The 27,143-nt window shown below is 43.4% G+C and overlaps 1 protein-coding gene across 1 annotated transcript in view; it reads left to right on the top strand.

The window, feature by feature from the left end:
• Nucleotides 1-2,130: 2,130 nt before the first annotated feature.
• Nucleotides 2,131-27,143, top strand: part of LOC109895829 (RIMS-binding protein 2) — a 119,892-nt gene continuing 94,879 nt past the window's right edge. The window contains exon 1 of the mRNA XM_031830160.1: nt 2,131-2,276. The gene's annotated coding sequence lies outside the window, so the exon portion shown is untranslated. The remainder of the gene's footprint in view (nt 2,277-27,143) is intronic.

The following is a 27,143-nucleotide window of genomic DNA, read 5'->3' as shown; positions in this document are numbered from 1 at the left end:
TTTGAGCTAGCTTCACTGGCTTGGCAATAATAAGTAGTTTAGCTACTGCTATCATCACCGCCTGCTAAGTGGTCCAACATGGAGAGAGGATGTTATTTTACCACGTCGTTGGCAACTTATACTTGTGTGGGTTTGTAAGAATTAGGTTGAGTGAGTGTTGCGGTGCTTTGTTACCTAGATATATAGATGTTTCCTTTGCCTGGTGTTGGAATGGAAGGAATTGTATGTCAACAGTCTTGGGCCATCTGTGTGTTTGTGGTTTGCTTTCCTACCTTCATATCTCTGTCCCTGAGCTCAGTATTGTACAGTATGTTTCAGTTTATGTTTTATGGACAATATCTGCATGATGTTCCAAGCATGTTACAGACATGACCTAGTATTATCCATGATCAACAAATATGATTTTTTTCTTAGCCTGCAGTAGACCTACATCTATGTAGATTATGCCTTCATGGAAAATTGTCTCTGTGTGTGTGTGTGTTTGTCTGTCTGTCTGTCTGTCTGTGTGTGTGTGTTAGCATGTATAGTCCGATCTCTTTAGAGCTGTATGTTTGCTCAAGGCAACAGATGTGCAGCTGGTCTAGTCTACACTCAACCCTTTGTATCCTGTAACTGGAGCCTTACTGGAGCATCAGGGGGAAAAGTGCTCATAATTAACCCAGCAGCAGGACAGGTTGTTTTTCCACTCAGACCACCTGCTAGTCCTGTTCTGAATTACTCTATAACCCACTGGGCGGACACAGGGAAACTAACATGGTGAATAGTGTAGCTATATGTCAGCAACACTCGACTGTAACATCTTAGAAAAAGAACAGGAACTTCGCATAAATATGAACAGCGTGGTGTAACGGATGTGAAACGGCTAGCTTAGTTAGCGGTGCGCGCTAAATAGCATTTCAATCGGTGACGTCACTTGCTCTGAGACCTTGAAGTAGTAGTTCCCCTTGCTCTGCAAGAGCCGCGGCTTTTGTGGAGCGATGGGTAACCATGCTTCGAGGGTGACTGTTGTTGATGTGTGCAGAGGGTCCCTGGTTCGCGCCCGGGTATGGGCGAGGGGACGGTCTAAAGTTATACTGTTACATAGGCTATACTAAAATAGGGTAAAAACGACAATACATTTTGAACAGATTATGATAAAGACATTAGGTTTGGACCATTGGTTTTCTTAGGGTGTTATCTATCTACCCAATTGGTCAATAGATGTTTTTTGACTGGAAAACCTTAAACATTAGCAACGTTTTGTGTAAGTTGAATAGATGCTTATAGGCAGGTCATAACCTAGCTGAGGAATGCTCAACTCCGTTATCTTTTATTAAGGTGGGGGTGAGTATTGATAACTGGCCGCACAATTTGCTACCAACAACATTGAATCACCATCAGTCAATAAAAATGTCAATTCTGAACTTTTACCAATACATATGTTTGTCCTGTACATCTCTGGGCCTTCCACAGGGTTCTGAAATTCGTACTTTTAATAAAAACGTATAGAATACAACCACAAACTTTTTCCTAATTTTGTTGCTCAACTGGAGACGTTCTACAGCAGGGGGACACTCCTTCCATGGAGGGCCTAGTGTCTGCAAGTTTTTGATTTGAACTTTTAATTAAGCCCTAGACAACCAGGTGTGTGGAGTTACTTACTAATTAGTGACCTTAATTCATCAATGAAGTACAAGGGAGGAGCGAAAACCTGCAGACACTCTGCCCTCCGTGGAATGAGTTTGACAGCTGTGTTCTACAATATGTAAACTGAGATTAAATTGGTACAAGCGCATTTGCGCTGAGTTGAGCAACACAAATGAGGAAAAAGTCAGTAGCATTTGAAAAAAGTTTATATTAAAATAATTAATTTGAACACCCTGTGGAAGGACCGCAGTTACAAAGGGACAGGTTAGCGGTTTCAGATTATTATTATTATTTTTACAAGTATCAACTGATAGTGACTAAATGTTGTTGCTAGTAAATCGCGCGACCAGTTAATATAAAATATTATTAATATTAAACTTTGTCTCAAAATAAGAGAATGGAGTTGAGCGTTCCTCAGCTAGTCATAACCATTTCAGGTCACTGAAATAATTCAGATGACCATGACAGCATTTTAAACTTATCTTGTGTTTACTCCACAGTTGAGAAAGGAAGTTGTGCCCCTCCACTTCCCAGACGGAGCGCCCCAGTGTCAGCGGGGGGAGAGACTACGTCTTCTAGAGGACAACAATAGAGCCCTGAAACTGAAGCCTGGGGCTTTCAACCAACACAAGCTACAACATATACTGCTGGTGAGTCATTGACTCTCTATCTCTATCTATCTGAGGCTGTAGTGGTGGATATTATTTTCAGTGGCAAGAGGCTGGAGTCTTCTTGGAAGGGTAAGGCCGTCAGAAGCTGTATTTTCCCCCTTTGTTTCCCTGGACTGGACTGTGAACCATAAATAATTGTTCCTACAGCTAGACTGCTAAAGATTTAAATAAGTTGACTGTCTGTTCAGTTGTCTGTTTGGAGTAGTATGCTGACGGATTATTTGGGGACAGTTTGAATAGTTACTGGTGATGTCACTGCTGCTGATGGACAAAGCTTTAAGATGTTGTGGCTCCAGACCCAACCTCTGAAGCCGAATAAAAATCCTCTATGCAAAAACTAGTCTCAAGAAAGTGAAGGCTAAAGATCTGTTTGGAAGCCACAGTCTACTACTCTCCTTATTTAGCCAACAGTTTCCAGCCCTGACAAGTGGAAGCTGCAGTAGCCGACTACGCTAGCCATGCTACTGGCCTGGTATGCAGCAGGGCAATGGCATTGGGACTAAACAGGTTGTTGGAGGGGGGCAGGCATGTTATGTATCCTCCAGTCCTCAGGCTGATCCCAAGCTGTGTCTTCACAGCGGAGACTGCTTGTAATTTTGATTTCTCTGTTTGTAAGATTCCACCAATTGCGTGTGCTGAATGGAAATAGAGAAAAGGTCTAAACAGCTTTCAAGGTTATTCACAAACTTGAATAGTGTTGAGATATAATGAGATATTGTTGTGGCAGCTACAGTCTAAGGGTGTGAGGTCGGTGGTTCTGTGTGTTGTTTGCAAAGACAGGAAGGTGTTAAATTGTATTTTTCAATTCTCAGCTATGTGATACTTAGCCTTCAAAGAAATAGTCTGTCTTTTCACCATTCTTCTGTCAGCTATTTAATCCCACTGCCGAATCAAACGCAATTATTTTGAACACATTCTTGGCCCAAGACTCATGTAATATTCAGTTGAAACCTCATTCTCCTAGAGCTTCTCACGAGCTATGTAAATTTGGCCAATGTTATAAAACATGACTTTTACCCACAATATATAGCGCTAGAGAAAGCTGTCCAGCAGGCTATTAGCCGCCAGCCAGGTGTTGTCTTAATTTGTTCTGTGATTGTCTTGTTTCGGTGACATGGTTAGACGAGCTCTGGTTACACAAACCCCTGCCCCCTCTACCTGGAAGTCGCTATGAAACGAGTGCTTCTGAAGTCAACTTACATCCTATAATTTCATGAAGCTGTTTTGCATTTCTCAGTCAACAGAGAAATGGGATGGGAGGAACAGGAAAGAGACAAGGGGAGGGATGTTAGTCCCCTGAAGAGAGAGAACTGCAGATTATGGTTTCTGAAATGATTGTCGTGGCATCGGTAATTACTGATACTGGATGCTCCCATGGAAGACTGAGTGAAGTGGTGATGAAAAACTAACAGAGCGTGAGGTACTTCAGTAGCAAGCCCCATTAGCCTCCAACTCTGTTATCTTCTAATGGAGATACAATCAGCAAAGCCACAGACTCATGTTAGCAAAGGTACCACTTTTCATGTACATGGCCGTCTGCTGACATTAACATGTGACCACAACAAAACATTCCTGTCATGTTTAATGCTAGCTCGATAAGGAAGGATGTCTTGTGTATATTTTATTTTTTGGCAATAAACAAAAACGTACATAGACAAAAACAATAGACATTTACATACATACATTTCCAGAAACATGACATCACACTTGCTTACACCCACATGTTCCCACCGTATTCACACCCAATGTTATTTTTAATGCTTGTAAGACTGCCCCATATGATTTCAAACTGTGTTATGTTTGTCTATAGACAGATTTTTTTCCATATTTAAATTAAGCATTTGATTCTTCCATTCTCTACTCCAACGTTTAACTTCCAGTATTTAAGTAATAGCTTCTTTAATATTGTCCAACCCATTGCCATGTCTGGAAATAGACAGATTAAAGAATGTCTTTGGTGGGGTATTTCATATTTACAAAAATAAACATTTGGGAGCCATGCCATTCTGAAGAGATGTATTCTACCTGGAAGATTTATGGGGAGATTGTTTCATTTAGTTAGATCTGCTTTCATGTTGTTGAGTAATGGGAGAAAGTTATCTTAACATGTTTGTCACTTATTAAGCATCCTGTGTAGTTAATCTTTTTTTTGTGGTCCACTTAAACGATTGCTGTCGATCAAGTGTCAAACTCATTCCACGGAGGGCCAAGTGTCTATGGGTTTTCGCTCCACCCTTGTACTTGATTGAGGAATTAAAGTCACTAATTACTAAGGAACTCCCCTCACCTGGTTGTCTAAGTCTTAATTGAAAGGTAAAGATAAATAATAAATCAAACTTGCGGACGCTAAGCCCTCCATGGTATGAGGTTGACACCCCTGCTGTAGATCATGGGTTATTATTTGTGTTTTTCCCATTGCCTTCACGTTCATTTTATATCCTGAGATAAGAGAGTATTCACAAAATATTTTTAACAAGGGGGGCATTTGGGTTTTCTATTTTAGACGCTTGACGCGCTGCAAGCGCTCATTGGTTTTTATGAGCATACTAACCCACATGGGTGATTGAAAGATGAACAAAATCCACACTCCAGTCCAGTTGGTGGCGGTAATGCACGTTAAAGTTGGTTGCCAACTGCCATATAAAATCCACAGATGAAGAAGAAGAAGCAGGATGACCTAGGAGAGATGAATAAAAGAGATGAATGAAAGAAAACTAACTCAAATGTGGTCAAAGGACCACATTTGGGAAACCCTGAACTAGCTAGGTAGGTAGCTGTTTGGCTTTCAAGCATATTCACTCATTTGTTTTGTAAACAGTTAACTAGGTAGTTAGCTACCACATGTTCTTGACAAACTGTCAACAGAGTAGCTGGCAAACAACAAGATATACCAAATAATGGTCTAAAAACCACTTCAGGATAAATAAATCAGATTTGACCGTTCAGACAAGTCGCATGGCCAGGAATCAGATTTGTACCTGACTTCAAACCACCTACAAAGGTGGCTGGAAATGTGGCTTGAAAGATCTGATTTGAATCGGATAGGATTTGAATCGGATATGCCACAAATTGGATTTGAGTCACAACTGGCATTGTGAACAAGGCATAAGAGCATGTCAGTCTCACGGTAATCACACTACTACTACTGCTCACAATCATGTTCATCATCAACCTGAATAACTCCCCATGATAAAGCAACAGTTAGGAATGCAAAGGAAGGAGGATTCCTGTCTGAAAGGCACCCTGTTGTCTACAGTGGTTGTGTTTTAGAACAGGAGAACATGGTGAAAGCGCTGACACCACTACTCTACTCAAGCAGTGACGCAGCCTGAAGGTGTGAGTGTTTCTGCTCTTCCTGTTCCACGCTCCTCTGCATTTATTCCCTCTGATCTCTCTTTATTGCGGCATCAGAACTCGAACAAACACACACAGGAATATTCAGATGGGGGGTAGGGTGATGATGCTACACAATCCTCACAAAAACTGTGTGTGTGATGAAGCAGGGCAGGCTGCTGTACCGGGGGGCTGCCTCCCCATGCCCATGTTTACTTGAGTAGTAATGAAATTAGAGCGGCGTGGCGCCCACACTACAGGCCTCCACCGCTGCCGTAATTCAATTAGCCTTCTTATTAACGCTCTGGAGCAGCCGGCCAACCCAGCCAACCCGGGACCCAGGACTATACTGCTGCTCTGTGTCTGAAGATAAACACACCATTCACTCCTTAGTACTCCTCACTGACTCTAGAACCTTTACATTCACAACATTTCTTTTCACTCTAGAGTGTTCAGAATAGCGACTGCTTTGTATTCAGAACTGCCTTTGTATTCATTCATGCTTTGTGCTGTACTGGGCAGTATTAGCTGGTACTTTATGACTTTGGTTGGAACAAGGCCCATTCTTGTGTTGTAACAGGTTAAGTGCATTGCAGGAGTTGACATGTGTGCCATAGTTGTACTGTACAGGGAGATAAAAGGAGAGGTTGGAGTTGAGCCAGATAAAGAAAACACACATGTACACACACACACACACACACACACACACACACACACACACACACACTCAAACACACACAGCTAGTGCAAGAGCCTTTACCTGATTACAGTGAAGATGCTGAGATAACACTCCCCCAGGATCAGGTTCAGTTCGGCTGTGAAAGCCAACTGACATTTACTCCTGAGGTGCTTAACTGTTGCACCCTCTACAACCACTGTGATTATTATTTAACCCTGCTGATCTTCTATGAACATTTGAACATCTTGAAGAACGATCTGGCCTTAAATGGCCATGTAGTCTTATAATCTCAACCCGGCACAGCCTGAAGAGGACTACCCCTCAGAGCCTGGTTCCTCTCTAGATTTCTTCCTAGGTTCCTGCCTTTCTATGGTGTTTTCCTAGCCACCATGTGTTTACATCTGCATTGCTTGCTCTTTAGGGTTTTAGCCTGGGTTTCTGTATAAGCACTTTGTGACAACTGCTGATTTGAGTTCATTCCAGCCTGCTAATACTACAACACTGTCATGACCGTACCAGAATCATTAGCTATCTGATAAAACATACAATACTATCTATGTTGTACAATCAGTGGACGTATCAACGGTTCATGTAAAAATCTTTGGCTTTTATTTACCTTGTGTGTGTGTGTATTTGTTCTAGAGAGAGTGGACAAAGTCACCAGAGTGCTCATATAACTGGGTGGTAGAGTTAAAGCTCTGCTAAGTTTCTCAATCACTGTATTGAGGCTATTAAAATTCCAATCTGCTGGAGGCTCCCTTTCTTGCCTTCTCAGAATGAATGTGCCCTTTTAATAATGTAACTAGTTTTAACAAGATCGTATAACGTTCATCTAACTTTCATAAGCCTGTTAGCCCAGTGACGAATTCATGCCATGGCACCCGAGGCTATTACGGTGCCACACTTCCACAGAGAAGAGAGTGAGAAGCCCCTATGGAGGCTGGAGAGTTGTACTGTACATACTGTAGCGGTTTCAGGGGTTGCGTTGTGGATATGTGCCTGCGAGGTTTCTTTGTTTGTGGTTGCCAGGACCACGGACAGCAATGCGAAGTATTCCCCAGAGGCAGGACCACGGACAGCTCAGGGGAAACTTCTAGCCAAACTGATATATCTGGAATGCTGCCAAAGCCTGATGATGATGATAATAATAATAATAAAAACATCTTTAACCCTTTACTCAGACTGGTGTTGTGTGGCTGTATGTGTAAAACCTGCCTTACAAAGAACCCGGTACTGAAAACCCTACATTGGTGGAGAATGTGGGCAAGGCAGTGAGGATAATCACGCACCAATTCATTTTTTAAATTTGTTTGTAACAAGTGGAAACCAATCGCTTTTTATTGAAGGAACAAAGGGAGTGTCAACTGCAGATGAATATGGACATGCTGAAATCACTGTGGTGAAAATTGCTCAACAGACCGCTGGTTTACCCATCATGGCCACTCGGTATCTGCAGAAAATTATGCCAAATGATGACGTTGAGAGCGCACGGCAGAATGAGCGGCATGGCCACAGATAAAGTGGGCAGGAAAACTGGCTCCATTTCTTTGTGGGGAAGCACAACAGGCGTGGTCTGATCTGGAAGCAACAGAAGCCAATGACTATGACACACTGAAGAAGGAAATATTAGCACGGTCGGGAGTCACTGTCTCTTTGAGGGCACAGTGGTTCCATACTTGGACGTATAAACCCGAGAAGGCACCCAGGTCACAGATGTTTGACCTGGTCCACCTAGCAAAAAAAATGTCTGGAGCCTGCGACCCTCAGTACTGGGGCCATCGTGGAAAGAATAGTGATTGACCACTACATCCGGGGCTTACCTTACAAGCTAAAGAAGGTTGTCAGCCAGGGCAGTCCCACCACAGTGGGTGGAGTGGTGGACCTCATTGAGAGATGTCGAGCAACTGACGAACTGCTCAAACCCAGCCGCCTGGACAGAACCACCCAGGAAAAGGGAGGCCTCAAAGAAGGAGGAAGAAAGACATCCCAACTACAGACTCCCCAGGTTTGGAAAGAAAGAACCCAAAGGGCAGAGGGGGAACGTGGGCGCCCGGACCATGTTTTCCAACTTGAAGCAAAGATGAGGAATAGAGGGGTTGATATCGACACCCGGGAGTGCTACCGCTGTGGTGAAATAAGAGACATCGCATGGAACTGTCCCAAGAAGGAGGAACCCATGAAAGTCGACATTTCCAATCTACACCCCTGCCATTTAATTTCTGCCCATGTCCAAGCCCACCGCCACCCACCGCACCTGTTGGGTACAGGTCCAAGGGAAAGAAGTAGCTCTTTTAGACTCCGGGAGCATGGTCTCCCTCATCATGCCTTCACTACTAACCCAGCTGAGGAAAGACTGCCGCTCCAACCATGGACATCACCTGTGTACATAGGGACACCCGAAACGTGTCCAGCTGCAGATGTAGAGAGGTAACCTACTGTAGGGTTGAATGAAAATCTGCCATATCCTGTGCAAGTGGGTCACGACTGTCCATATTTTCAAGAATTGTGGAAAAGACTACAGGACAAAAGGAGATGGCTGTGCCAGTAATAGGACATGCCAGGTACCATTTACATTTTCCAGTGATAAGAAAATGAAACCGCTACCAAAGAACTCCCTGTCCTATGAAAGGAAAATTAACAAATTGGTACTTACCTGCCCAACTTCCGTAGCCGACATTCGAGTTCTCCTGGGAGAAGAAGGGGAAGGAAATTACGAAGAGACAGGAAACCCAGAAGGGATAAATGGAAGAGGAGGAACAGGAAGAGCAGGGCAAGGGGCCTGGAAATTCCTCCTGAGTTAACACAGTATATGGGAAAGTTTGGTACTGCTCAGCTGAAAGACCCCACACTACAGAACGCAAGACAGAATGTCAAGGTAGTAGATGGTAAGTCCTGCTAATATAGTCACCTTTCCTCATTTTTCCAAGATAAAAAATCTCTTATACCAGGTCACGAAGTCGAATGACATGACAGTGGAGCAGCTGTTGGTTCCAACCCTGTTTCGGCAAACAGTGCTGAGCCGGGCCCATAGCCATTTATTGGGAGGACATATACGGAGAGAAAAAACACAACAGGTGTTACAATGTTTCTTCTGGCTGGGGGTGCAGTTTTATGTGGGTATGCAGTTTTGGTAAGGTATTGCCAGGGGTGTCCTGACTGCCAGAGAACCTCATCCCTTCCTGAAATCCATTAATCCCGTTGCCAGTGATAGACATGCCATTCGATAGAATTGCTATGGATTTAATTGGACCATTACCGCAGTCTGCGAAAGGCTTTCAACATATATTGGTTGTGGTACATTATGCCACAAGATATCCCAAGGCCATTCCCCTGCGTAGTGCTAACACCAAGAGCCTCGCCAGAGAGCTGCTACAGATGCTCTCCCAGGTACCCCTAGAAATCCGGATGGACTAAGGTACGGTGTTCATGTCCAAGGTGATGGGGACTGGTCTGTTGTTCCCAGTTCTCCTTTGTCACATCTAACAATCCCCTGAGCCCATGGGAAACAATAGCTCAAATGGTGAAAAACCAGTGGATGCCTGCTCTCTTATGGCAAACATTAAAAAACGGCAGCCGCTGATCCCAGTTTCGCCCATCCCGCTCCATGATCCGTCTGAGCATGGATTTCAGGGTTCTATTAAATCTCTCGACTAGGCCATTGGTCTGGGGGTGATATACAGAAGTGTGCAGTTGTTTGATTTGAAGCAATTTACATACAGTGGGGCAAAAAAGTATTTAGTCAGCCACCAATTGTGCAAGTTCTCCCACTTAAAAAGATGAGAGAGGCCTGTAATTTTTTTTCAGAAAATGTTGGTTCTAGTCAGGATTCTAGCAGCCGTATTTAGCACTAACTGAAGTTTATTTAGTGCTTTATCCTGGTAGCTGGAAAGTAGAGCATTGCAGTAGTCTAACCTAGAAGTAACAAAAGCATGGATTAATTTTTCTGCATCATTTTTGGACAGAAAGTGTCTGATTTTTGCAATGTTACGTAGATGGAAAAAAAGCTGTCCTTGAAACAGTCTTGATGTGTTCGTCAAAAGAGAGATCAGGGTCCAGAGTAACGCCGAGGTCCTTCACAGTTTTATTTGAGACGACTGTACAACCATTAAGATTAATTGTCAGATTAAACAGAAGATCTCTTTGTTTCTTGGGACCTAGAACAAGCATCTCTGTTTTGTCCGAGTTTAAAAGTAGAAAGTTTGCAGCCATCCACTTCCTTATGTCTGACACACTGACTTCTAGCAAGGGCAATTTTGGGGCTTCACCATGTTTCATTGAAATGTACAGCTGTGTGTCATCCGCATAGCAGTGAAAGTTAACATTATGCTTTCGAATCACATCCCCAAGAGGTAAAATATATAGTGAAAACAATAGTGGTCCTAAAACGGAACCTTGAGGAACACCGAAATTTACAGTTGATTTGTCAGAGGACAAACCATTCACAGAGACAAACTGACATCTTTCCGACAGATAAGATCTAAACCAGGCCAGAACTTGTCCGTGTAGACCAATTTGGGTTTCCAATCTCTCCAAAATAATGTGGTGATCGATGGTATCAACAGCAGCACTAATGTCTAGGAGCACGAGGACAGATGCAGAGCCTCGGTCTGATGCCATTAAAAGGTCATTTACCACCTTCACAAGTGCAGTCTCAGTGCTATGATGGGGTCTAAAACCAGACTGAAGCATTTTGTATATATTGTTTGTCTTCAGGAAGGCATTGAGTTGCTGCGCAACAGCTTTTTCTAAAAATTGAGACAAATTTGAGATTCGATATAGCCCGATAGTTTTTAATATTTTCTGGGTCAAGGTTTGGCTTTTTCAAGAGAGGCTTTATTACTGCCACTTTTAGTGAGTTTGGTACACATCCGGTGGATAGAGAGCCGTTTATTATGTTCAACATAGGGCCAAGCACAGGAAGCAGCTCTTTCAGTAGTTAAGTTGGAATAGGGTCCAGTATGCAGCTTGAAGTTTTAAAGGCCATGATTATTTTCATCGTTGTGTCAAGAGATATAGTACTAAAACACATGAGTGTCTCTCTTGATCCTAGGTCCTGGCAGAGTTGTGCAGATTCAGGACAACTCCGCTTTGAAGGAATACGCAGATTTAAAGAGGAGTACGTAATTTGCTTTCTAACGATCATGATCTTTTCCTCAAAGAAGTTCATGAATTCATTACTGCCAAAGTGAAAGCCATCCTCACTTGGGGAATGCTGCTTTTTAGTTAGCTTTTCGACAGTATCAAAAAGAGATTTCGGATTGTTCTTATTTTCCTCAATTAAGTTTGAAAAATAGGATGATCGAGCAGCAGTGAGGGCTCTTCGATACTGCATGGTACTGTCTTTCCGAGCTAGTCGGAAGACGTCCAGTTTGGTGTGGCGATTTCCGTTCCAATTTTCTGGAAGCTTGCTTCAGAGCTCGGGTATTTTCTGTATACCAGGGAGCTAGTTTCTTACAAGAAATGTTTTTAGTTTTTAGAGGTACAACTACATCTAGGGTATTGCGCAAGGTTAAATTGAGTTCCTCAGTTAGGTGATTAACTGATTTTTGTCCTCTGACATCCTTGGGTAGGCAGAGGGAGTCTGGAAGGGCATCAAGGAATCTTTGTGTTGTCTGGGAATTTATAGCACGACTTTTGATGTTCCTTGGTTGGGGTCTGAGCAGATTATTTGTTGCAATTGCAAACGTAATAAAATGGTGGTCCGATAGTCCAGGATTGTGAGGAAAAACATTAAGATCCACAACATTTATTCCACAGGACAAAACTAGGTCCAGAGTATGACTGTGGCAGTGAGTAGGTCTGGAGACATGTTGGACAAAACCCACTGAGTAGATGATGGCTCCGACAGCCTTTTGAGTGGGTCTGTGGACTTTTCCATGTGAATATTAAAGTCACCAAAAATTTGAATATTATCTGCTATGATTACAAGGTCCGATAGGAATTCAGGGAACTCAATGAGGAAGGCTGTATATGGCCCAGGAGGCCTGTAAACAGTAGCTATAAAAAGTGATTGGGTAGGCTGCATAGATTTCATGACTAGAAGCTCAAAAGACGAAAACGTCCTCTTTTTTTTTTTTGTAAATTGAAATTTTCTATCGTAAATGTTAGCAACACCTCCGCCTTTGCGGGATGCACGGGGGATATGGTCACTCATGTAACCAGGAGGTGAGACCTCATTTAACACAGTAAATTCATCAGGCTTAAGCCATGTTTCAGTCAGGCCAATCACATCAAGATTATGATCAGGCTTAACTGATAGCATTCCACTGAACTCTCCCCCTCTCCTCTGCCTCATCTATACTGAACAAAAATATCAATGCGACATGCAACAATTTGAAAGATTTTTAAACATATTATACTTTCACATGCCTGGGCAGGGGTGCAGCCATAGGTGGGCCTGAGAGGGCATAGGCCCACCAACTTGGCAGCCAGGCCTACCCACTTGGGAGCCAGGCCCAGCCAATCAGAATGAGTTTTCCCCCACTAAAGGGCTTGATTACTGACAGAAATACTTCTCAGCACCCCACCCCTTCCTCAGACGATTCAGCAGGTGAAGAAACCGGATGTGGAGGTCCTGGGTTGGCATGGTTACATAGTAGAGAAATTAACATTAAATTATCTGGCAACAGCTCTGGTGGACATTCCTACAGTCAGCATGCCAATTGCATGCTCCCTCAAAACTTGACACATCTGTGGCATTGTCTTGTGACAAAACTGCAAAAAAATTTAAGTGGCCTTTAAGTGGCACCTGTGTAATTATCATGCTGTTTAATCAGCTTGATCTTGATATGCCACACTTGTCAGGTGGATGGATTATCTTGGCAAATGAGAAATGCTCACTACAGGGATGTAAACAGATTTTTTTAAATTTCAGCTCATTAAACATGGGACCAACACTTTACATGTTCCGTTTAGATTTTTGTTCAGTCAGTGTATAATGCACATGTGTTACACAGGGATCAACCCTGAAAAGTCTTGCTTAAGCAAGAGGGCCTATCATGTTAGGTAAAGTCTATTTGTGGCTGGTTTTTACACATTTAGATTGGTGGTAGAGCATCAGTGTGGGTTGAATGGAGCTGGGGCTGGGCCAATGTAGGGGCAGGATAAATAAAAGCGCTCCTGGGTGATTTAGCCTACTGCATGCCTCGTCCTCCCAGCCTCTGCTGGAGTAATGTGACCTTCATAAGCAGATTCAAATATGTAGCAGGCGTGCATTGATTTTTGGACCAGTCACTAAGATTTATGGACTCAGCCAGTACATAAATATTGATACTTGCTCTCTCAAAGAAGATCTGACACTGTGTGTGTGTACACATTTAATTTTACTTGTGGGTACCAGAAGTCCTCACAACAATAGTAAACAAACTCAAATTCAGAGAAGTGAGGACATTTTGCGCGTCCACTTGTAAAAAGGATATTTTCGTCTTAGGGGTTTGGTTTAGGTTTAAGGGTTTGGGAAAATAGGATTTTGAATGGGAATCAATTGTTGGTCCCCAAAAAGTCCTCAAGTATATTAAGACATAGATGTGAAAGTGTACTGGACTTAAGACAGAACAAAGTAGGGGCCACAGCAGGCACCTGATAAAAACAACTTCTGGTATGAAATGAGAATGCTGTTGGTAACCTAAATGGGCTTCTGCAGCAGCAAAATAGGTAATTCCCATTAAGTGACGCCGATGGATTTTTTTTGTGTGTTTGATGGTGGTCCCCAAGCTGGATTGATGGCTTTAAAATACAGCGATGACTGAAATATATTTCCCTTGGTTTTCCTATGTCAAGTCCTCAACAGGTAACCCTTTCTCTCCTTATGTATGCACATACATGTAGTGTAGCGTCACTATACACTCTCTCTCTCTCTCTCACACACCCCTCCCTTACTCGAGACACCCTACACAATTCTCTATCGCCAGCAGACAGAACACAACGTCACAGTTAGATTGCTTTTCCAAATCTGTAACATCTAATTTAACGCCATCAGAAGGTGGGATGGGTTCAATCTAGCGTTCCTTAATTAGATTGCTGTCTGGGTGGAGGGAAAGGGTGAAGATGGCTGCTAGCGTTTCTCCTTGGGAGAGAGAGGCGCTGACTATAAGAATAGTCACTCCAGGTATCAGAGGTGTTGTGCTGACTGTGGCTCTGCTCACAGACTGTGAGAAAGGTTGAAGAGTTGACTTTTGTTCCAGTGTGTGGCTCACCAAGCCATTCATTCAAGCCTTTCATATGAACCGTTCACCTGACTGTTACCAGTCTTACTGCTCTACTTGGCTTGATTATTGCACTGTTGTTTCAGAGAGGCTGTGGGGAGCTGGCCCATTGATTTTCTTCCTAAACTCTTGAAGTTGTGACAGTGAGGCTTTTCTCTCTGCAGTTTCTAGACAGTAATGGGTTCTGGATGTTTTCCTTTGTGACGTTTGCTCTTTGGAGACTGCAGAGGAAGAGCGTGAAGACCGAGTGATCCTGACAGGTAGACTCAGGATGACTCGGAGTGCTGATATCTTTTCGTCCCAGGAATTCACCAAGAAAATATTGTTTTCTTGGTCATTTGCTTCGATTCCATCCCCCCCTCTCTGTCCTCTCCTGCTGAAACTCAGCTGATGGCTTAGATGTCACACTGCTTTCCAGTGAAATGATCTCTGAGTGTGTGATTGTGTGAGTGTGATTGTGTGAGTGTGATTGTGTGTGTGTGAGTGTGTGTGTGAGTGTGTGTGTGTGTGTGTGGAAATTATAGAGTGAATGACCATGTAAATCTACATTCAAAAGAAAAGTCAAAGAAACAATCATGCTTTTTCCCAGAACAGTGTCTCAATCGGCACAACACAGAGCTGAGCAGTAAGAGAACTAAGTGAAATAGCATGACAAACTTGCAGAGACAGGAATTGTGTTTGCTTGTACTTTTGTTATATCTTTCTCTCTCTGACTATCTCTCTCTGAAACACAGAGGGATGAGTCACTCTAAATCGAACTTCTGGTTGAGAGGCCTGGCTCTAGCTTTGTGTGACAATGTGGAGTTAGAGAAAAGACATGCAGTAGCAAGACAAACGGATAGTTCAAATCAGACAATATGAAAAACAAGTCAATTTCCAGAAAACCTGAACAGAAGGTTGAAACACCTTTTTGAACAGAAGGTTGAAACACCTTTTTGAACAGAAGGTTGAAACACCTTTTTGAACAGAAGGTTGAAACACCTTTTTGAACAGAAGGTTGAAACACCTTTTTGACCAGAAGGTTGAAACACCCTTTTGACCAGAAGGTTGAAACACCCTTTTGACCCATTATCTTCCAGTTTATTATATGATGATCTTCCTCTCGCAGTGATACAATAAGGCAGAGGTTCCCAAAATGGTGTCGTGGGAGAATTTCCAAAATCCTCCCAAAAATGATTATAAATAATATATGTTTTTTGTATCTCAAAATCTGTGTAATGTGGTCAAAAAATGTCAATTTAAATCAATGTTTTTTTAAATTTAAAATCAACAACAGAGTACACTTATATCGTGGGAAAAGGCAGCACTTGACCATTTCGCTTGAATCAGGAAATCAGGGTATTCCCTTTGAGTCAGCTGTCATGTGACCGAAATGTTGCAGACAATGCATTCACGGGTCACTACGGAGGAGTTTTTGTTCCTGACTCAAAGGGAATACCCGGCCGTCTCCCTCAGAGGATTAAAAGTCATGGTACCCTTCGCCAGGTCATATCTGTGTGTAGCTGGATTCAGCAGCGCTCTCGTCTGCATTCAAACCAAATATCAATCCAGGTTGGATATGACAGCAGAGATGAGGTGCGCACTGTTGACCACGCCCTCTGACTTTGAGAAGCTCTGACGCGACATGCATCAAGCACACCCATCTCATTAGTGGTGGTGAGATAATGGTGCTTTCAAGGCAACTGGGAACTCGGAAAGAAAACAAGGTCCAATCATGGCACCAGTGATCTTAAGGTCGGAAAGTCAGAGCTTTAGAAAGAGGCCAGAATTCCCGACTTGGAATTCTGAGTTGGGTGACAGTTCAAAACGGTCGGAAGTCTGAGATTTCCGAGTTCTCAATCATTTTGAACGCGGCATTAGAGACATGTCAGACTCATTTGCAATTGACTGTCATAGCCCCACATTAAAAGTATGTGATCATGAGTTGAGAAGACAGTCAGAAATACTGTTAGAATGTTTGCAATTGACTGCCATAGCCCAGTTGAAGATCTGTTCTGCCCACAGATCTTCAATGGGATTGAGGTCAGGGCTTTGTGATGGCCACTCCAATACCTTGACTTTGTTGTCCTTAAGCCATTTTGCCACAACTTGGAAGTATGTTTGGGGTCATTGTCCATTTGGAAGACCCATTTGCGAACAAGCTTCAACTTCCTGACTGATGTCTTGAGATGTTGATTCAATATATCCACATAATTATCCTGCCTCATGATGCAATCTATTTTGTGAAGTGCACCAGTCCCTCCTGCAGCAATGCACCCCCACAACATGATACTGCCACCCCCGTGCCTCACGGTTTGGATGGTGTTCTTCGGCTTCTTCCTTGCTGAGCAGCCTTTCAGGTTATGTCGATATAGGACTCACTTTTACTGTGGATATAGATACTTTTGTACCTGTTTCCTCCAGCATCTTCACAAGGTCCTTTGCTGTTGTTCTGGGATTGATTTTCACTTTTCGCACCAAAGTACGTTCATCTCTAGGAGACAGAACGCATCCCCTTCCTGAGAGGTATGACAGCTATGTGGTCCCATGGTGTTTATACTTGCGTGCTATTGTTTGTACAGATGAACATGGTAACTTCAGGCATTTGGAAATTGCTCCCAAGGATGAACCAGACTTGTGGAGGTCTACAATTGTTTTCTGAGGTCTTGGCTGATTTTATTTTGATTTTCCCATGATGTCAAGCAAAGAGGCAGTGAGTTTGAAGGTAGACTTTGAAATACATCCACAGGTACACCTCCAATTGACTCAAATTATGTGTATCAGAAGCTTCTAAAGCCATGCCATAATTTTCTGAAAATTTCAAAGCTGTCAACTTAGTGTATGTGTTACGTGATTAAGAGTAGTGGGTGCGGAGTCAGGCGCAGAGAGCAGAGGGTTAAGGACAGCCGTATTTATTCAGGTGAAAGAACGGTCACGCCAAAACACCAGGTGCATAAAATGACCGGCCCAAACACAGGACACAAACAGTCCGGAGAAATACAAAAATAACACATCCACAAAACGAACAGAGAAACAAGCCGGGCTTATATAGCCCTTATATAGCCCTTATATAACCCTTATATAGCCCTTATATAGCCCTTATATAGCCCTTATATAGCCCTAACAAACTCCAGAAAAGAAACAGGTGTAACCAATAAGACAAAACCAACAGAAAAGGAAAAGGGGATCGGTGGCAGCTAGTAGACCGGCGACGACGACCACCGAGCGCCGCCCGAACAGGAAGAGGTGCCACCTTCGGTGGAAGTCGTGACACTATGTAAACTTCTGACTAACTGGATTTGTGATTAAGTGAGAAAATCTCTCCAAACAATTGTTGGAAAAATGACTTGTATCATGCACAAAGTAGATGTCCTAACCGACTTGCCAAAACTATAGTTTGTTAACAAGAAATGTGTGTAGTGGTTGAAAAACGAGTTTTAATGACTCCAACCTAAGTGTATGTAAACTTCTGACTTCAACGGTATGTCCAGCTCTGAAAGTTACTCTATGGACCATGCGATAACTCTTCAGATCTTCACCACTCAGACGTCCAAATTCATTTGCTGTGTCAAACACAGTCTTCATCGGGTAGGGCATGTCCACTGGTAGGGCTCTGGTGTATTGTGGGATGTCTGGACAGCAGGAATCATGCAATAATTTAATCAATGGGCTCAAAAACAGCTTCTATCTCAAGGCCATCAGACTGTTAAACAGCCATCACTAACATTGAGTGGCTGATGCCAACATACTGACTCAAATCTCTAGCCACTTTAATCATAAAACATTGGATGTAATAAATGTATCACTAGTCACTTTTAACAATGCCACTTTCTATAATGTTTAATACCCTACATTACTCATCTCATATGTATATACTGTACTCTATACCATCTACTGCATCTCACCTATGCCGTTCGGCCATCGCTCATCCATATATTTTTATGTACATATTCTTATTCATTCCTTTACACTTGTGTGTATAAGGTAGTTGTTGTGAAATTGTTAGATTACTTGTTAGATATTACTGCATGGTCGGAACTAGAAGCACAAGCATTTCTCTACACTCGCATTAACATCTGCTAATCATCCTGGTACCATGTGTATGTGACCAATAAAATGTGATTTGATTTGATGGCAACATGGCGGCCTTCATTTGATCTCCAGGATTACGTTACAGACCTCTGTGTTGGTTTCAAGCTGACGTGAACAGGGGTGTACAGACAGCTACAGTTTTTCCTCTCCATCTCCTCTATGCTCTGGCCACTGACAGACAGCCCTTGGAAGACAGTCCTGCTGTGCTGTAGCAACCTGGCCTACTGTATCTGTCTGAGGAGGACAGGAGGGAACTAGTCTTCCAGTCCTGCACTATATGTGTATGGGTGAAGGTAAGGGGAAAGGGCTGATTTGGGACGAAAACTAGGTAGAGCATTAAGTGTGTGTAATGTTTAGGGTTGTAATTTTCTGGGAAATGTCAATAAATTCAACCAGGAATGCTGGAAAACAAGGGAATTAATTGAAGGTTTTTTGCAACCCTACTGATGATGGATAAGGAGCGGTAGGAGGGATATATGATGTGTAAAGGAGGAGAGGAAGAGGGAGAATGGAGTGACTAACAGTCATAAACTTACATTAAACTTCACACTCCCTTTCAGAGAAGTCATTAAGAATTTTAGACTGGGAATATTTTTCATTAAAAAAATCCTGCCAATTCATTCTTCACAATATTTCACGTAACCCATTATGTGATTGCCTCTATACTGTACTATGATCATGTTGTAAAAGAATTGTGCTCCCAGAGAAATCATAACACTTACAAAGGGCTAGTTTGTAGTACAGTACTTGTACCCTAAGCAGTGTGTACCGTGTGGTGGTGACTCACCAGGGCAATCTTCATTACAGTAATCTGAGCACAGTCTCATTCTGCCCTGCCCAGTGGTGTCTAATGATGCTCTGATCACCCAAGCCATGGATCTATGGTGCCCTGTGCTGTAAAATAACTCTGAGCTTGCACATATTCTCACCTTCAGGCCTCCATTATTACTGTATCTGGCTACAGTCGTTTGATAAGACTGTATTGGTCTTTTAGATTGGGATTTTGGGTGTTTCCTTGCTGCATTGCTGCTCTGAGCTCCCTCTTGGACTTGAAGAATACATCTCTCTCTTTCTCTCCCTCTCTACTCCCTCTGCACTGCTGATGACTCACACTCTACACACCCTTGCAGAAATCTCTACTCCAGTGCCCCAGAGAAAGGGGGAGATAGAGGGAGATAAACGTGTTTTCTGCCTCTCTTCTGACACAGGATATCTTACATGAAACATGCTCTTTTCTACCTGCTCTCTCTGTGTGTGTCTCCCTGTCTAACAGAATACACACACACACACACACACGTTCCCTATGACTTCCTCCAGGGCTGGAATGCAGCTGGTGTTTTTCTACTATAAACCCAAGTACATTTACATCCATTCTCTCATTCAGTTAGCAGATGCTCTTATCTGCAGTGGAGCACCTTACAAATGTATTAACATTTAATCAGTTATGAGGAGGAAGAGTTAAGTAACTGCAATTGAGGCATAAGGCTAATTCTCTGCCATAGAAAGTTCTGTGTCAATTTAAAGAATTAACCAGCATCACATATGAAGATGTGAAGATGCAATGCGTACAGTAGTGTCCTCTGGATTGCCATTACACTGATCCCATCCCCACAGTTGTCACTGTAGGGTCCCCTCCCTCCAGTGGGCTAGCTTACCTAACACAGTGTGACATTCACAGTGACTGCTAGCTGCCGCAGCCGGCCACACGGTCCACACGTGCTCTAGTGTAGTGCTATTGTGGATTGTCTGCCCTCTGGCTTCTGCACTGCCTCTCTTTCTGGAAATAGATAGAGAAAAGTAGCTGAGGGTGATTAATGGTCATACTGTATGTGCAGCAGAAAACACACTACCAGGCCTGGCCAGGCCACAATTTCCCTACCCTACGACACAGCATAGTCAGACCCCACAGGCTTTACATTATATTATATAGCATAATATATCTGACTTAAATCATCCTGGTACCTTCTGGCTTACTTCATGTATTTCACACATTTCATCATGGTTTTAAAGCAGCTGACATGTCGGGGGAAAGCACTGCCTTTGATATAGTGTTGATTTGTGCCTGGTCTGTTCTGGCACTGTGGCTTGTACATCCTCCCAGTTGTTTACTGCGCCCTCGCTGTCTTCTCTCTTTAACTGAAATACTTAGTTTCCTCTTCTTCCTTCTCCTCCTCATCTGCCTCCTCCTGCTCCTCCCCCACCTGCTCCTCTGCTGCCTCCGCCTGCTCCACCCCCACCTGCTCCTCTGCTGCCTCCTCCAGCTCCTCCTTCTCCCCCCCTCCTCATGCCAGTTAGGATTTGACTGGCACTTTGTTTTTTTCTATTACGATAGGGCTATTTTTAGTACATTATGTCACAACAAGGCAGTCTCATCCTGTGCATGCCCTCTGAAATAACTCCACTTCCCTATCTTCCCCTCAAGGCTTCGAGTGGTCTCTTCAGCTACATGTGCACTAGCCCTGGCTGGGTTTCACACAAGGATGTGAGCAGGCCCATTACGCAACCCTGTGTGTGCATTCAGCCACAGGGCTGCAGGGCCAGAATGGGAGCTACAGTCCCACTCTTCTCACTCTCACATTCTCTTTCTTTCTCTCCCTCTCTCCATCTTAATATCCTCTCTCTCTCCCTCTTAGGTACTGTTCATGTGCAGCTAGTCTTTTGGATTATATTGACAGACAGTGTTTGTCTTTTCTTATTCCATGTTGCGTTGATTGGAAAACACACCTTGACTGCCATACAAATCGCACTAATTCTGGTCATTCAACCAGAGGGCTGAAGGAACCAGCCTGCATTTACTACATGATGTTGAGTTCTTTAGCTGTGGGATCCTGTGGGATATTTTCTGTGCTGCAAACAGTAGGGAAAGGGGATACCTAGTCAGTTGTACAACTGAATGCGGTCAACTGAAATGTGTATTCGGCATTTAACCCAACCCCTCTGAATCAGAGAGGTGCGGGGGGGCTGCCTTAATCGACACCCCGTCTTCGGCGCGGGTTAACTACCGTGCTCAGGGGCTGAACGACAGATGTTTACCTTTTACCTTGTCAGCTTGGGGATTCGATCCAGCAACCTTTCGGTTCCTGGCCCAACGCTCTAACCACTAGGCTACCTGCCGCAGTACTCTGACTACATCCAGTACCCCAAAAAATATACATGTTTTATTGTCACAAAGTATTCAGTCCCTTTGACTTTTTCCACATGTTGTTATGTTACAGCCTTATTCTAAAATGGATGAAATTGTTTTTCCCCTCTATATACACACAATACCCAATGATGACAAATCAAAAACAGGTTTTTAGAAATTCTTGCAAAATATTCAGACCCTTTACTCAGTACTTTGTTGAAGCACGTTTGGCAGCGATTACAACCTTGAGTCTTCTTGGGTATGACGCTACCAGCTTGGCACACCTGTATTTGGTGTGCCAAATTCTTCTCTGTAGATGCTCTCAAGCTCTATCAGGTTGGATGGGGAGCGTCGCTGCACAGAGATGTCTTTCCAGAGATGTTCGATCGGGTTCAAGTCCGGGCTCTTACTGGGCCACTCAAGGACATTCAGAGACTTGTCCAGATGTCACTCCTACGTTATCTTGCTGTGTCCAGTTGGAAGGTGAACCTTCTCCCCAGTCGGAGGTCCTGGGCGCTCTGGAGCAGGTTTTCATCAAGGATCTCTCTGTACTCTGCTCTGTTCCCCTTTCCCTCGATCCTGACTAGTCTCCCAGTCCCTGCCCCTGAAAAACATCCCCACAGCATGATGCTGCCACCACCATGCTTCACCATAGGGATGGTGCAAGGTTTTCTCCAGACGTGACACTTGGCATTCAGGCCAAAGAGTTCGATCTTGGTTTCACCATACCAGACCAATCTTGTTTCTCTTGGTCTGAGAGTCCTTTAGGTGCCTTTTAGCAAACTCCAAGTGGGCTTTCGTGTGCCTTTTTTTACTGAAGAATGTCTTCCGTCTGGCCACTCTAACATAAAGGCCTGATTGGTGGAGTGCTGCAGAGATGGTTGTTCTTCTGGGAGGTTCTCCCATCTCCACAGAGGAGCTCTGTCAGAGTGACCATCGGGTTCTTGGTCACCTCCCTGACCAGCTCTAGGAAGAGTCTTGGTGGTTCCAAACTTCTTCCATTTAAGAATGATGGAGGTCACTGTATTCTTGGGGACCTTCAATGCTGCAGAAATGTTTTGTTACCTTTCCCCAGATCTGTGCCTCGATACAATCCTGTCTCAGAGCTCTCCGGACAATTCCTTTGACCTCATGGCTTGGTATTTGCTCTGACATACACTGTCAACTGTGGGACCTTATATAGACTGGTGTGTGCCTTTCTATATCATGTCCAATCAATTTAATGTACCACAGGTGGACTCCAATCAAGTTGTAGAAACACCTCAAGGATGATCAATGGAAACAGTATGCACCTGAGCTCAATTTCGATCTAATGCCAAATGGTCTGAATACTTATGTGTGAATATTTCTAAAAAGCAGTTTTCACTTTTTCATTATGGGGTATTGTGTGTAGATTGATGAGGAAATGATTTTCTTTATTGCATTTTAGAATAAGGCTGTAAACGTAACAAAAAGTCAAAGGCTCTGAATACTTTCCGAATGCACTGTACATCAGATAGGTGCAGTGAAATGTGTTGTTTTACAGGGTCAGCCATAGTATATTTTTTTATTTAACCTTTCACTAGACAAGTCAGTTAAGAACAAATTCTTATTTACAATGATGGCCAAACCCGGACGATGCTGGTCCAATTGTGCGCCGGACTATGGGACTCCCAATCACGACCAGTTGTGATACAGCCTGGTATCGAACCAGGGTCTGTAGTGATGCCTCTAGCACTGAGATGCAGTGCCTTTGACCGCTGCACCACTCGGGTAGTATTCCGAACACCCCTGGAGCAAATTAGGTTGAAGAGCCTTGCTCAAGGGCACATCAACAGCTTTTTTCACCTTGTCGGCTCAGGTTTTGAACCAGTAACCTTTTGGTTACTGGCCCAACGCTCTAAATGATTGGCTACCTGCTACCCAGACCTGGGTTATTGTGGCCAGCAGATGAGGACTGGGCAGGTCCAGTGTCCAGCAGTATCATGGATGTCCAGTTAGATCTCTGCAGCTCGGCCATAATGGGCACTCCTCTCCTCAGCTAATCCCATCATCTGCCATGTCATTGCCAGCAATGTTCAGGTTAAAAGGAAATGCATTAATCATAAGTTCTAATGTGCTGTCTATCGGGTATCTTCATGACATGAAATTAGATAATCAGGTTTAGAGTAAAATGGTTTGGATATCAATGTATGCATTCATTTGAGTAGTTTCTACGAGCCTAACACTATTTTGGTGGCTGTTCATTGATCGCAATCCGTTCAGGCCTTTAGTGAGAACTTTGATGACTCTGGCTGTGAGAGAGAGTGGACGGTACAGTACACCAGGAGGCTCGGTTTGGGACTTCTCTAAATTCTACTGACCATTCATTATTGTGCTGAAGATTTCTCTTTTGACGTCTCACACTACCTCAGCGTGTGATGACGACACAACAGCCTGATCACCGACAACAATGAGACGGCCTATAGGGAGGAGGTCAGAGAACTGGCAGTGTGGTGCCAGGATAACAACCTCTCCCTCAAGGTGAGCAAGAAAAAGGAGCTGGTCGTGGACTACAGGAAAAGGCGGGCCGAACAGGCCCCTATTAACATCGACGGGGCTGTAGTGGAGTTCCTTGGTGTCTACATCACCAACAAACTATCATGGTCCAAACACACCAAGACAGTCGTGAAGAGAGCACAACAAAACCTTTTCCACCTCAGGAGCCTGAAAAGATTTGGCAATGGTCCTCAGATCCTCAAAAGGTTCTACAGCTGCACCATTGAGAGCATCCTGACTGGTTGCATCACCGCCTGGTAGGGCAACTGCTCCGGATCTGACCGTAAGGCTCTACAGAGGGTAGTGCGAACGGCCCAGTACATCACTGGGGCCAAGCTTCCTGCCATCCAGGACCTATATAAAAGGCAGTGTCAGAGGAAATCCCATAAAATTGTCAACAGACTCCAGTCACCCAAGTTATAGACTGTTTTCTCTGCTACCGCAAGGCAAGCGGTACCGAAGCACCAAGTCTAGGACCAAAAGGCTCCTCAACAGCTTCTACCCCCAAGCCATAAGACTGCTGAACAATTAATCAAATCACCACTGGACAATTTATATTACCCCCCCCCCCCCCCTTTTTTGTACACTGCTGCTACTCGCTGTTTATACTCTATGCAGTCACTTCACCCCCAACTACAAATTACCTCTAACTAACCTGTACCCCCATATATAGCCTTGTTATTCTTATTCTTATTGTGTTACTTTTTATTATTACTTTTTATTTTAGTCTACTTGGTAAATATTTTCTTAACTCTTCTTGAACTTCACTGTTGGTTAAGGTAAGCATTAAAGTAAGCATTTCAGGGTAAAGTCTACACTTGTTGTATTCAGTGCATGTGACAAATACAGTTTGATTTGATCATTTATCCTTTCTAGTGGGGAAGGATTTAATATCTTATCTACTGACATTACTTCCAGAGGTAAGACGATGCGAAGTGAAGGGCTTGGCTTCAGAGCGGAAGCAGTGGGGAGACACACACTCAGCGTCTCTGGTACAGAGTGTCTGGTCTAGGGAAAGTCAGACAAATCAGAGGATGGGGGTTGTGTTCCGGCCACACAGTCACATCACATTGTGGACCAACTTTGAGAACACTCCTTTCACAGTGAGGCTAAATGAGATACTGTGTCTCTGGACTCTGAGTTCACCCACAGAGACTCTGCTTTGACAAACTAAGGATTGGTTACTAACAGATTTGGTGTTTGTTCTTGTGTGGGAGCATTATTTTGATGATATTGGGGTCTGTATACTGGTTGGTCAGTGAAGGTCTGGCTGGCTCTGGGCCTGAAGTCCCCACCCACTGAATACACACATAGTTCAATAAAATAAAACATACATGCATTTACACACACACACACTAGCTATGGTGTAATCCGCTAATATCCACTGCATGATACAATAAGGAACGTTCCCTTGCTATCAACCAGGTCCGTTGGATCCGTTGGTCTACAAACATACACTCCTTTTTATTGCCGCCAACATTAAAACAGAAACCATTCACCAAGGCACAAAGAGTGTGAAAACAGAGTAGGTTGGAACACATTTTTAAATGTTTCTTAGATGTGTTGTTTTTTTCTCCTGTCAAGGACATAACTGCAATATAATTAGTCTCACCACCTGTTCGGATCCAACGAGGCAGGGAAGAAAGCCTTATCTAGCAAAGGTCAACATTCTCACTCGCCTGCTGACCTTATTTTACTACCCCCCCCCCCTCTACGCTCTCGCTCACTCACTCACTATTTCCCACCCTGTTTCTCAATTCTAATTTTCTTTCTCAGCCCTCTTGTTAATCTTCTTCTGTTCATAAAACTGGATGTGGCATGTAAATATTGTTGTGAAGGGTGCCAGTATTGGAGTGAGTGACATGTTTTCCTATTGTTTATCCCCTCCCGGTGTGCAGAAATCAAAGCTCTGTCAGCCCCTCTCTGATCTTTGGATAAGGACCAGAGAGCATATTGACAATTGAGTCCTTAGCAATAGCAACAGCAGCAGCCATCCAGCCATTCACTGACGCGCATCGTTTATGCTAATGTTGGACTGTGACTCCTGCGTGACTGACTCTGCCTTTGCTATCCTATTGGCCTTGCATACAAAGCATTGACTCTTTATGTAAATCTCAACTAAGGATCCTATATGTGCCGGACATCATTTATTTGTCTCATGCATGGCCGTAGCTCCATAAGAGGACACCATTGTCAGGACATTTGTCTTTTTTTTCTCTAATTTAAAAAACAAAGAATAATCAATTATTATTGTTGAGAGGTAGAATACACAAAGGTGCAATTTAAAAAAAAAATGGCTGTGCATCAGCAATTTTCCTCTTGTTATATGTCACTCACCGACACTCACTTAGCCCATGTCAGTTACAGGTGTTTTGATTAGTTCATTTGTCTAGCCATCTATCTAAACTTGTAGTAATCATGGCCGAATTACCTACCGGGCACACAGGGCACGTGCCCAGGGGCCCCAATTGATTTTGTCAGTCATTTTCACTCACAATCATATTGACATGGCATGGGTAATGACTACATTTGTAGAATTGCAGAACATTAGCTGTACAACTGCACACATGTATTTCTTCTTCTGTAAACATATTTGTTTACCTTTTTGTTTATAAAACACTTTCCGTCGAACAGATCCCTCTGTATGTATTAAAATATCGTTTTTAATCCTGGCTACAGCCCTGGTCTCATGATAATCATATTCTCATTTATATGTCGGTGAGATCATGAAGGCTTGTTACAATACCCGCTAAATTTAGTTGCCAGTCGAGGTCTTTTGATTGCAAATGTTGTTTCCCTGTGGCTTACGGAGAAAACATGCAGGCCGAGAGAATTTGATTCCGATTTGCAATCCTCAAATACCCTGGAGTTACAGGGCTCTGTTGTAGAAAATAAAGTCATTTGTTTTCAATTGAGCC

Source organism: Oncorhynchus kisutch, linkage group LG8 (assembly GCF_002021735.2).
Source record: "Oncorhynchus kisutch isolate 150728-3 linkage group LG8, Okis_V2, whole genome shotgun sequence".
Classification (NCBI taxonomy): Eukaryota; Metazoa; Chordata; class Actinopteri; order Salmoniformes; family Salmonidae; genus Oncorhynchus; species Oncorhynchus kisutch.
The sequence above is the reverse complement of the archived record's forward strand: the minus strand, read 5'-3'. Positions and strand labels throughout refer to the sequence as shown.